Source organism: Rousettus aegyptiacus, unplaced genomic scaffold (genome assembly GCF_014176215.1).
Source record: "Rousettus aegyptiacus isolate mRouAeg1 unplaced genomic scaffold, mRouAeg1.p scaffold_m13_p_3, whole genome shotgun sequence".
Classification (NCBI taxonomy): Eukaryota; Metazoa; Chordata; class Mammalia; order Chiroptera; family Pteropodidae; genus Rousettus; species Rousettus aegyptiacus.
Window position 1 is genome coordinate 126182342 of NW_023416306.1, and position 12138 is coordinate 126194479.

Below are 12138 nucleotides of genomic sequence, written 5' to 3' on the forward strand. Positions count from 1 at the left end.
TACCCCACTTCCATGTAGAATAACAGCTCTATGAAATCATAGACTTTGCCTCTTTTTTTCATCCCTGCTGTATATGCTCTCCCTGGACCAGTGGCACCTTCTAGCTGCCCAATTTTGTTAAACAAATGAACTTACCAGAAATTAGCTTGGTTAAAATAGGAAAAATCATGTAGTACAAAAATCATTTCATTTCCTCCTCAAAATTAAGAGGAGTATATTTTGTAATGAATAAATTATGGTAATAAATACACACAATACATTTGTATGTCAGCATAAATTCTGACAAAGTTTTTAAAAAGGTAATATGCCCTTTGGGGAGTCATCATTCAATTACCAGGTTACTCAGGCCTTTGCCACTCCCTCTGAAGCTGGACAGTTTGGGAGGGATATGTCTCATCTATTTATATTTGCATTCTCAGTATGATACCAGAAAAAGAGAACAAACATGGTGGGGAAACATCTGAAGGTCAGCTTTAAGGGGACCAGATTAGGAACGAGCTTCAAGGACATCACAGATCTATCATATTCTTTCTCTCTCTTTTCTCTGTCTCTTTCTCTGCACACCCCCACCCATCATGTTCTGGCTTTCCTTGACACCAAAAACACCCACCCTATCCTTAAATTGCCTTCAAAGGAGTATACCTTTCTCACTCCAGAATATATGCTCTTAACCAACATGCTAATTTTTAAAGTCTATTAAGCAAGCACATCCACCTATTGTCCGCTATTCGTGTTATATTTTTTTCCTGTATTCTACTTGTCTTTTAATTTTGTTAAATCAGCTCAAGCACAGAGATTGGCACTAAATAAATGTTAGTTCTTGTGTCTCCCTCCCTTAAGACACAATGGATTAAGCATCTGAGACTCTGTGCCTGGAATGCTCTGCTCTTGGCTCTCAAGCACAGTTAGCTCCTCCACCATGAGGCCACTATATCCATCTTACATAACAGCCAATACCACCACTATACTCTATCATAAGACTCGTTTGTTTCTTTTGTGATATTTAACACAAATTGCAGTCATTTCAGTTACTTGTTTCCATGTTGATTGTATCCCTCACTACACTGAGTCGAATCCTTGTCTGTCTTGTTCACAGCTAAATGCCCAATGCCTAGCAGAGTGCCCAATAGATAATAGTTGTTGGGTAAATATTTGTCTGATGACAGGATAAGTAATGAGGATGAGCGCAAAAGGGGAAGGAGAAGAAGAGAAGAAGAAGAGACCTCCCCAACCCTCAATCATCTCGCTTTTCTTCTGAACTCCTAAAGGGTCTACTGTCTAGTAGTCTTCGAAACACCTTCCTTGTGTACCTCCTAAAATAATGTATTTAAATGATATATATCCTCACACATGTTTAAGTTGATATCTAAAATTTTTCATCATAAGTTTAAACAAATTCAAAGAATATCCTGTATACTGTATATATTAGCATTTAAAATGAATCTATTAGACAGTGTTCCTTAAAATATTCCGATGGAACCTAAATACAATAGAAATTTGATATCTACCAGTGTCAATTTTAAAAAGGCACAAAAATCCAGCGATACCACTCTCAGACATCAGAAAGTGGTGTAGCAGTCCTCAAAAAGACATGCACAAGAATATATCCATAGCAACTTTACCAACAATAACCAAAAATTGAAGAATAATCCATTGTTCTTCAGCAATAGAATGGCTAAATGAATTATGATACACACATATATACATGCACTGGGATATTGTATAACAGTGGTTCTCAAACTTTTTGGTCTCGCGACTCATTTACACTCTTAACTTATTTAGAACACCAAAGAGTTTTGTATCTAGTTGGTCATTTCTATCAATATTTGTTATATTAAAATTAAGATGGAGAGATTTTTTATTATTTAAAAATAACAACAACAACATGGGTAAATCTTGAAGACATTACACTAAGTGAAAGATGTCAGACATAAAAGGAAAAATATTGCATGATTCTACTTATAGGAAGTACCTAAAGTAGTCAAATTCATAAAGACAGAAAATAAAATGGCAGTTGCCAGGGAGAAGGGAAAGAGGCAAATGGAGAGTTATTGTTTAATATATAAAGTTTCTGTTTGGGAAGATGAAACGTTCTAGAGAAGAATCGTGGTAATGATTGCACAGCAAGGTGACTATACTTAAGATCACTTAACTATACACTTAAAAATGGTTACCATGATTAAAAAATAACAATAATAAATCAACTACAGGTCAATGTACATATCTCTATGTATGACTACATTTTCCAAAGAAAAACAGTAAAAAGAAGTGGCATTATTTTATATATTTGCAAATCTCTTGAAAATCAGTCTTAATAGAAGACAACTGTATCTTAATATCTGCTTTTGTTTTCAATTTGACACAAAATGTTGTTTTGGTTGAAGTATATGAAGAAAATAGAGCCTCACAAAGATAAATCGTGAAAAACAGAAAGACTGTTTTAATAGCCTTTTCGGAAAATTGAGAATGGTCTTCAATAATATTATATCAAAACTTTAGCTCCCTAAAATATTGGTTCACCAAAATATGAGATCTTCCAAATACTGACACGATTCATTATATACCAAAAAAATCACATTTGTTAATATCCCGTCAACCTTAACAGAAAAGCCATGAAGTACTAGAAAGATGTTAAGCCCAGAATAGTGAATATAAATATCCCAAAATTTTAATTTTTGCTTGAAAATGCAAATTTTATCAATGTTAACAAATATAGTCAGTCGTTTGCCTTGAAGTGACAGGTTTACACCATTTTTTTTTTTTTTGACAAAATAACTGCCAAATACCTAAGTCTGAGTAATCACTTTGTCCTTGGTTCTGTCAAGTAAAAATGATGGTCTATGAAAAAAAAAACTAATTCAGTTTACAACTCAATCACAGAAGTGCTTTTTCTTAACACGATCATCATACTTCTATGTGATGTACTTCATGAAGTACTTCATGAGTATTTTCCACTTCATCACATAGAATATTTATGAGAAAAATTTAAGAAGATGTAACTAAACAGAGAGATAGACCATGTTCATGGATTTAGAGATTTAATATTGGTAAGTTGGCAATTTTTCCCAAATAAATCTATAGATTCAATGCACTCTCAATCAAAATCTCAGCCTTTTTGTAGAAATTGACAAGCTAGTGATAAATTTTATATGAAAAAGTCAAACATCCAGAATAACAAGATGAATTTTGAATTTCTTTCCTCTTAATTTTTTAAAAATAGGTATGACTGTTTAAAACAAGGGCTTAAAACAAAGATAGATCCTACAGAGATTAGAAGAAGAGAACACTATGAACAACATTTTGCCAATGAATTCAACACATAAGTGAAAAAGACAAATTAGGTTCCTATAAGAAAAGAGAAAAACATCAGGGAGACATGCTTATACAGAGAAAGGGCATGTGAGGATACAGTGAGAAGGCAGCCCTCTGCAAGCCAAGAAGAGAGGCCTCCCAGGAAACCAAACCTGCCAACAACTTATCTTGGATGTCTAGCCTCTGGAACTGTGAGAAAATAAATTTCTGCTCTTTAAGCCACCCAGTCTGTGGTATTTTGTTATGGCAGCCTCAGTAAACAAATACTCCAACATAAGCTTAATATCAAAACCTGAAAAAGATGATGTAAAAAAATTACAAACCAATATCCTTCATGTACATAGAAGCAAAATCTTTAATAAAACACTAGCCAAAATCAACAGTACATAAAAAGAATACCACTTCAGGACTATGATTTATCCAAGGAATGCAATTAGTTTAAGACTTAATAATCAATCGATGTACAGTAAGTCCTCAATTAAAATTATCATCATTGATTGATTCTTGGAACTGTAGCAAAACTATATACAATGAAACCAATTTTATCATAGGCTAATAAATATAAACAAGAGTTAAGTGTCTAGGTATCTCATCATTATTAACAGACAACATTGCATGAAACAATATCATTGGAGGACCTGCTGTAATTTACTATAATAATAGACTAAGGGAAAAAATCCGTATGATCATTTCAATAGATACTGGAAAAACATCTGACAAAGTACAAATTAAATCCTGGTAAAAACTTTCAGCAAACCAAAAACAGTAGGGAACTTCCTCAAACAAATAAAAGACAGAACTGGTTTCCCCTTCAACGAGAACAAGACAAACATGCAATCATCACTTTTACATCTATTTAACATCGTACTAGAGAGCCTAGTCATTTTAAGAAAGAAGAAAAAAGAAATAAATGACATTAAGAGTGAAAAGAAAGTAGGAAAATTGTCCCTATTTGCAAATTATATGATTATTAATACAAAAAAAAAATCCCAGAGAATCTAGAAAACAATTACTAGAACCCATAATTAAATTTATGGAGTTCATACACAAGAATCTGTTTAAAGCAAATATTAAAATATATCTTTTTATACTAACAACAAACTATTAAAAAATAAAATTTAAAAAGCCATTCCATTTACGAAAGCACCAAAAATAATTAAAAATAAGTCTAACAAAAGATCTTGGAAACTGCAATAACATAGTTAAAAGAAATTAAAGAGTAACTAAATACTAGAGAGATAACCCATGTCCATGAATCAGAGGATTTAGTATTGTTAATGTAAGAATTCTCCCCAAATTTCAGTATTAGTGAAAGGATAGACAGATAGATCGATGAAACCGAGGACAAAGTCTAGAGAGAGACTAGTTTATATACATGTGGTCATGTGAGTTTTGACAAAAGTGCCAAGATAATTCAATGGAGAAAGGGAGAAAGAATAGTCTTTTCAACAAGTAGTGCTATGACAATAGGACATGCATATTTAAAAAACTACTGATCGTCAAGTCATATTATATGTAAAAATTAACTTAAAATGGATCATAGTACTACATGTAAGAGTTAAAACTACAAAACTTACAGAAAAGAGTATCAGAGAAAATATTTGTGTCATTAGGTTAGACAAAAATATTCAGAAAAGACAAAGAAAAAAATATTCATGCCTAGGTGCCAGCAGTTTTAACCACCATTGCTTTTGCATCATTGATGAAAACATCAATGCACTGAAAAGGGCAAATAAACAAAATCCTAAATTAATATGAGAATAATTTTGACTCATAGACTACTCCCCCCAAACACACACTCCCCTCCTCCACTGAAAATTCTCAGGAACATCCCTCCACCACCACCCCACCCCCAGCCCCAGAGGCTTCAGGCCACACTTTGATGAACTCCAGTGTATGCAACAATGGATGCATCATACTGACTTAATGTTGAACAAAAGAAGCCTGGCATAAAGGATATAATTCTATTTATATAACTTCCAAAAACAAGTTGAAGTATTCTATAGCATAAGTCAGAATAATGGTTTAATGGGTATCTCTAGGAGGTGGAAAGGAAGAAGATTAACTTCAAAAAGTCATAGTTGGGAGGTGCACCACCTGTATCTTGATACAAGTGGTGGTAATGTGCATGTTACTGTAGGGACGTCATAACTCAATAAAAATATAAAAAGAAGTAACATAAATAAGTTCTTAATAGCTTTATAGCTTTCTTTATTTCTCCTTGAACTTATATTTCAATTTTATTTCCTTACAGAATAATGCTCTAATGAAGTATATTTCTGTACTCTAAAGTTTTATGAAACATCTTCTAATACTTCTATGTAACAAAGCCATAGACATATTCTCAATCAGGTCAATTTCAAGGAAGAATTCATAATGAAGTTGAGAATTTGGAAATTCTAGTTTGAAGATGATGGACTTGAACATTCATTTGGCACTTTGTACTTTAATAAAGTATCATTTTATCTATGTATGTCTTATTTCAGTGGAAGGTTAGTTCCTTTAAACAGAAATCATCTTGGGTCTTCCATAGCACAGGACCTGGCACAAAGTAGTTGGCTCATTGAGTCATTTACTCATTCATTTATGTAATGAAGGTTTCTTTACCATTTATGTGTAAGGTACTTATGAGGCCCTGGGCAAATAATGATGGGTAATGTGGGGCTTCCTGTTGATAAATGATTGATAATTATCAGCTACGTTTCAGAAAGAGTGTAATTCTCTTTCTCTTCTGAACTCCAAGTACAGGTGCACTACAGGTCTAAAAATGGGGACACCAAGACACAGAGATTAATTAACTGACTTGCTCAGGGTCATGCACTTCATCATGAGTTGAGCACGGATTAAAACCCTTACAGGTTCTTTCCTGAACTGAGATGCTAAGGGAATTCATTCAGATTGACGAGTTCACATTTCATTTAAATGCTCTCCCTTCACTTCTACTATATCTACCTTCTCTGACTCATATTTCAGGACCCGCAGTCCGAATTGGTTTACTTCCACTTCAGATGCTGTCAAGATAAATTAGTTACTGAGGCTCCATGACACCATCTGAAGCAGAAGTACTATTGGTAGAAAATACATAAGCAGTTTTACATTTCAATATAGTGTAGCACTTTTTTGGAGAACCTAATTTCTACTAAAAATGAAATGGGAATAATAAACCTGGGTAAATTTTAAAATTTGATTTTACCATACATCCTTAAGCAAGTATAGCCAAAGAAAGGTAGGATACAGTATTTTTATCTCCTGACAACATATCTATATACTATTCTGCTGAATAAGAGCTGCCAGTTTCCTGACTGTGAGCAGAGATAGAGTAACAACTCTGATGATGCCCAAACTTGTATCAGATACGGGCTCATTTTTGCTGTATTCATCCATCCATAGCCTAGTCTGTTCAGCTGACAAGGTATGTTATTAATAAAATGTACTGTACCATGAGTGCACTGCCCTACACGGTGTTTATATTGCTGGAAACAGCAATTCTGTGAAACAATGGCCTCTGTGAAAAGATGTGATATGTTATGAGCTGGATAAAGATCAAAATAATTTAGACTAAACATGGGTTATGCTGCAAAGAGCTAATGACTCAGCCTTGCTTTTAAGTTTTATTTCCATTCTGCTCCCTGCGAGATAACCTGGAGTTCCACGCCAAGCCTTGTGGAGAGACAAAGTCTCCCTACCAGAATATAAACACTCTGAAGGCAGAGAATTCTGACTTATTCATCAATGTCTCCTAACACATAGTTCAGGATTTGTAAGAATCAATATTTGTTAAATGTAAAAAAAGGAATGAATATGAGTATAAGAAAGAAATGAACCAAGTTTCAGGTTCAAGTTAAGCCATTATCAGCATTCCCCTAAGCTGTGGCCCAGAAAAATAATGGGACCCAATCTCCAGGAGATCAGTATTGGTAGTGAGAGTGAGGGCAAAAGAGAGGTAGTCTGAAGCTAGATAGCCAAGGATACCACATGGCACTTCCACTTTGCTGAGGCAGACAGAGAAGCACTGGGCATAGAACTCTTAAGAAAGGCTAAGGCTTGTCCTTGGTCCTCACTTCCCCACTCCTGCCCCAGCTCCACCCAAAAAGATCTGGACAAGTTCCTGCATCTTTCAATCTGGATTCTCCTGAGAAAATAAAAGGGGCTTCAGATCATCTCGGATTCTCATTAATAGAATGCTAGGTGGAACAGCCTGCAAGTTACTGTATGTAGTTTAGAGACCACTGCACGGGGCTAGGACAAAAGCACGGTCTTAGGTAGGTAGACAGACAGACGGAGGACCACGTCCTGAAAGAGAGCTAGATTACCTCTCCACTGATATAGTAAAGAAAAAACATGGAGGATGACAGAAAAATTTAGAGGTGATGTAGGAGAGTAGATACAGAAACATTTTGAAGTAGAGGAAAGAAAAGATAAAGAAAACTTTTGAGGCCTAAACAACAGCTGCTTTATTTTTTTTTTTCTGGCAAAATTTAATGTTGTTTGGATTATACCCTCCTATATGCTCATGGAGAGTGATTTCTCTCCCTAGTATAAAGAGTAGATTATAATTGCCATCATTCTTTTCATAAGTAATTAATTTAGGATGTGCGTGACACAATTCTGCCCAATGAAACTCAACACTGCTAGAAGCCTCTAGAAAGGGTTACCCTTCCTTTATTGTGAAAGAGACAGAAAGAGGTGGGAGACAACTTCTCTCTCCTTTGCTGGGTGCCCCTGACTGCATCTGACACCAAGAAATGCAAAAGCAATGGTGCGGTCTTGAAGGGAGATGGCAGGAGAGACTACCATCATCTGAGGATGGCAGAGCGGAAAGAAGAAATCCACTTGAGCCCTTGAAGACATCCTTGAGTTACTCAACTAATATAGGAACATTTTCCTCCAAATTTTGTATTCTATGAGGTAAAATCCTCATTTTCTCAAAAGCTACCTCTAGTCAGGTCTTCTCTTGCTTGTGCTTTTGTTGATAGTTTGATCTTTTCCAGTAGAGCTGAGAGCATGTGTTATGAATGTGAAATGTAGGATTTGAAAAGTTTGAAACAGATATTTCAGCTTTCACCTTTAACTTACATCTTTTTCTCCCTTTCTTATACCTTCCCCACTCCTACTGGACTCAGACAAGGGTCAGGGTACACAATACTGGATGTAAAAGGACCTCTCTCTTCTCAAGACTTAGTCTTTGTTCCTGTCTCAAGCACACTATTCGGCTCCTTCATGGAGGACATATTCACTCCCAAGAAGCTTGTCTGTCACTCCGGTAAACAGGCTTCTGGGACCTTGCCCCATCAGTTTCACAGAAATACAGAGACATGTCTGAACCCCAAATCACAGCTTAGGCTCTTGTGAAGCCCCAGTCACAGCACTACTCTGTACCAATATCTATCAATGCTCTGTGGCCTTAGAGCAGAAATAGAGAATGAAAATGGCCAAGACATAGGGATGAGAACTGGCACAGGCATGGGAGAAGATCTGAAAATGTAAGAGTCAGAGATGGCCTAGTAGATTATAACTCCCACAAAGACCACATAGCACCCAGCAAAGAACTCTATATCTACAGTCAGTCTCAACATATGCATATTAAATTTAAATGAAATGACCAGATTGTAAGCTGATGGTCAAATGGCTTCCTTTAACAGAATTTTCTGTTGAGACTCTCTTTCATCAACTTCCCCCACAAAATAAAACCTTCAATGTTTTCACTCAGTTATCTAAGTTTATTTTTATAATATACTTTGAGATAGGGAGCAGTAAGAATAGTTTTAACTTACCAGAAGCAGTGAAGACACAAAGAGATGATCTGACTTGGCCATGATCCCAGAGGGCATCCGTGGCAGAGCTAGGATGGTCACTGAGTCCCTGGGGGTTCTCAAGCCATTGTTCTGATGTCCCTGTATGTAATTGTTTTGATAGCAATTTCCCTGGCTCTCTCTTACTAGCCTGCTAATCATGCATGTCAATCACATTCAGGACTGCCATGGGCCTAAGGGTCAGCACAGTCTCAGGAGAATGCAATTCAAAAGAGAAAACAAGGCACAATAGAGTATTTTCTCCTTCAAGAGAGCATGTCCGTTGTAGCCTCGTAAGTCTGACAATGTGGGCCAGAGAGTGTTGCTGCTGCTTCTTTTTCTTTCTTTCTTTTTTTTTAAATTTATTTTGTCCAGATGGAGAAAGGATAAATCAAGTGCTCTGACCACCACTGAAAACCCAGTGACAAATCTACCAATTTAAGATCCTCTTACTAGAGTCTCAGCAGCTTCACTCCAGGCAGTTAAGCAAACCTGGATGGTGGTGCAGCAAAAGTGTAAACCTTGACATAGATGCTAAATATCCTTATCCTACAGACCACTTGGCCTTCAGTCCTCATTTCACTTTCACTTTAGAGCAGTATCAAGGCCGGAACCTGGAGAAGGCCCCGAGGAGAAGCGCGCGTACGGCCCAGGGGGCGGCTGGGCAGGGGGGCGTGCGCGGGATCGAGGATGTTCGTGTGAGGCGTGGATTCTGGAATGTGCGCGTGCACGACCCTCGGGCACGGCCCGCGCGCCGCTGATTGGCCGGGGGGCGCGCAGCGGGGGAAACCCTTGGCTAATCTCCTGCCACTCAGCCGGGCCGACGTCGGCGGGTTTGCAGCGCCGCGCGCGGAAGGACAAATAGTCCCAAAGGCAGTGCCGCGCGCCCCTTCACGGCTCTGCTCGCCCCGCCCGCGGCTGCCGGGGCCGCGAGGCCCGGGCGGCGGGGGAGGGTTAGCTTCTGAGGCTCGCCGACTCCGGCTGTCCCTTAGCGGCTAGAGGGGTGGATGGCGTTCCCTTGGGAAAAGTAATTGGATTCCGGGGCTCCCTGCAGCCGGGATCAACGGAAATCGGAGGCTGAGCCTGCAGCTTGGGAGGGGCAGCCGGGAAGGAGAGAGGTCGGGGAGCGCCGTCGGGAAGGGAAACTTGGGAAAGCGCCACTATCTCCTCAAGTGCTGGTGTGCTTATTTCTGTACAGGCCGCGGTAGAAAGCTGGGTGGTAAAGAAGAATCAACGGAGATTTCCCTTGGTGCCCTTTTTCGCCTAGCATATGACACTTGCTCCTCCAAGTTGTTACCATTCTGAAACCCACCTGGTTGCTGATCCCCAGGAAGAGAAATATTTTGGCACCTTTGAATCTTTCAGCCACCACCTCTTCCTTTTTCTCCCAGAGCTCTACTTGGAGCTTGGATGGAAAAAGAACTCTGTCAAGTCCGGGATAAAGATGTCTCTTCTTAACGGGTTAACTCGGAGAAATAGCATTCTTTCCAGACTCATCCAAGAAAGTATTATTGCAAGGCCTTGCCTTAGCAGTAGCAAACTTACTTAAATTCCCTTTGCCTTGAGGAGATGAAGCAAAAGCGGGAGTCTTAAGCAGAGTTTTTGGCTGAAATGATAGGAATGTTCTAGGAATTCAAGTGACTAACAGCCCTCTTCTGATTTTTTTCCATCTCATTTACTGCATTTCACTCATTCATTATCATCAAACACGCTTTTATGGGTGATTTCTGTGTGCCAGGCTCTGTTGTACTTACGTGGATACATGAGTATATATAGTACAAGTCCCTGCACTCCTGGAATCTCATTACAGTTCCTCCAATGAGGGAGACAGACAACACATTTACAAACAGATCTACAGTATAATATGTAGTGATTAAGTGCTATGAAGACAAAGCAGAGTAGAAGGGCAGGCAGTGATGCAGGTGGGAGTAATGTGTTATTTCATATTTTAGGTAAATTGATTTAGAGAGGCCTCTTTGATGAAGTTATGTTTAAAAAGAGATCTGAATGAAATGAAGAAGAAAGCTAAGCAAATGAATGAGGGAATAACTTCTCAGGCAGAGACAAAGCAAGTACAATGGCTCTTAGGCCAGAGAGTGGTAAGTTTAAATTAGTAGAAAGCAAGGAGGCCAATGCGAATGCTGTTCAATGAACAGGAAGAACAGCTGGAGATGGGCTAATCAGTCCAGTGCCATTTAGACCACGGTATGCATGAGCTTAGCATTTGCTTTTAACATCATCCGATGCTTTTCTCTAAACTTTTTATGCACTAAGGGGTTCTGGCTCTCTTTCTCTGTGTCCACCAAGCACTAGATCCACTTCACTTTGGATACCAGATTTCCCTGCTGGGCTGTAACATTAAGTTTTAGTTGTTGCTTTTCTCTCACCCTCTGGTGGTCCTTATCTTCAACTGTTGCTTCATATTTCTTCTCTGCAGATCATTATCTTTAAAGTCACCTTTTTCCCAGGTTGCATACATCTTCAACTACCTAACCAACACTTCTAATTGGATGTCCTGTCATTTCTTCAATTTCGACAGGTCCAAAACCAATCTTACTGTCTTTCCAAAATCATCTCCTTTCTCTCTCACTGGTACCACTGCTCTCCATGCCACCAAGGCTTGAATACTTGGATGTCACTGTTGACTCATCCCTTATCTTTATTCCTTTTATCCAACCAGTCACCAGGGCCTTTGATTTATCCTTTAAACTATATCTTGTCAAATCCCTTCCTCTGTCTCTACTTCGTGGTCCCTGTCTAAGTTGAATGCTGCCACCCAGAGCTAGCTAGTTCAACAGTCTCTCTACGGTCATTGTGACTTCCCTTTCTGTTCCAATCTAACCTGCTAGAATATTCATCCTAAATCTTCGCTTTTAGCACATTTCTTCTTATTTTGATAATTTCATAACTATAAAATTTAAATATACATTTAAATTCTTCTGACTGATTTTAAACTCTTGCCCCAATCTAGTTCCCTCTTCCCCTGTGAATCACTCTACAATCTACAGTTTTAGTTAGGTATTTCCCTCAAGTG

General features: G+C 38.2%; 1 long non-coding RNA gene across 3 annotated transcripts in view; it reads right to left on the minus strand.

Moving 5' to 3' along the window:
* Positions 1 to 9938, minus strand: part of LOC107517616 — an 84745-nt gene extending 74807 nt beyond the window's left edge. For 2 of the 3 annotated variants that reach the window (XR_004950106.1, XR_004950107.1), the window contains exon 1: positions 9087 to 9938. This is a non-coding gene — a long non-coding RNA (uncharacterized LOC107517616). The remainder of the gene's footprint in view (positions 1 to 9086) is intronic. The other variant, XR_004950105.1, reaches the window with a different exon arrangement.
* Between the last annotated feature and the right edge of the window lie 2200 nt (positions 9939 to 12138).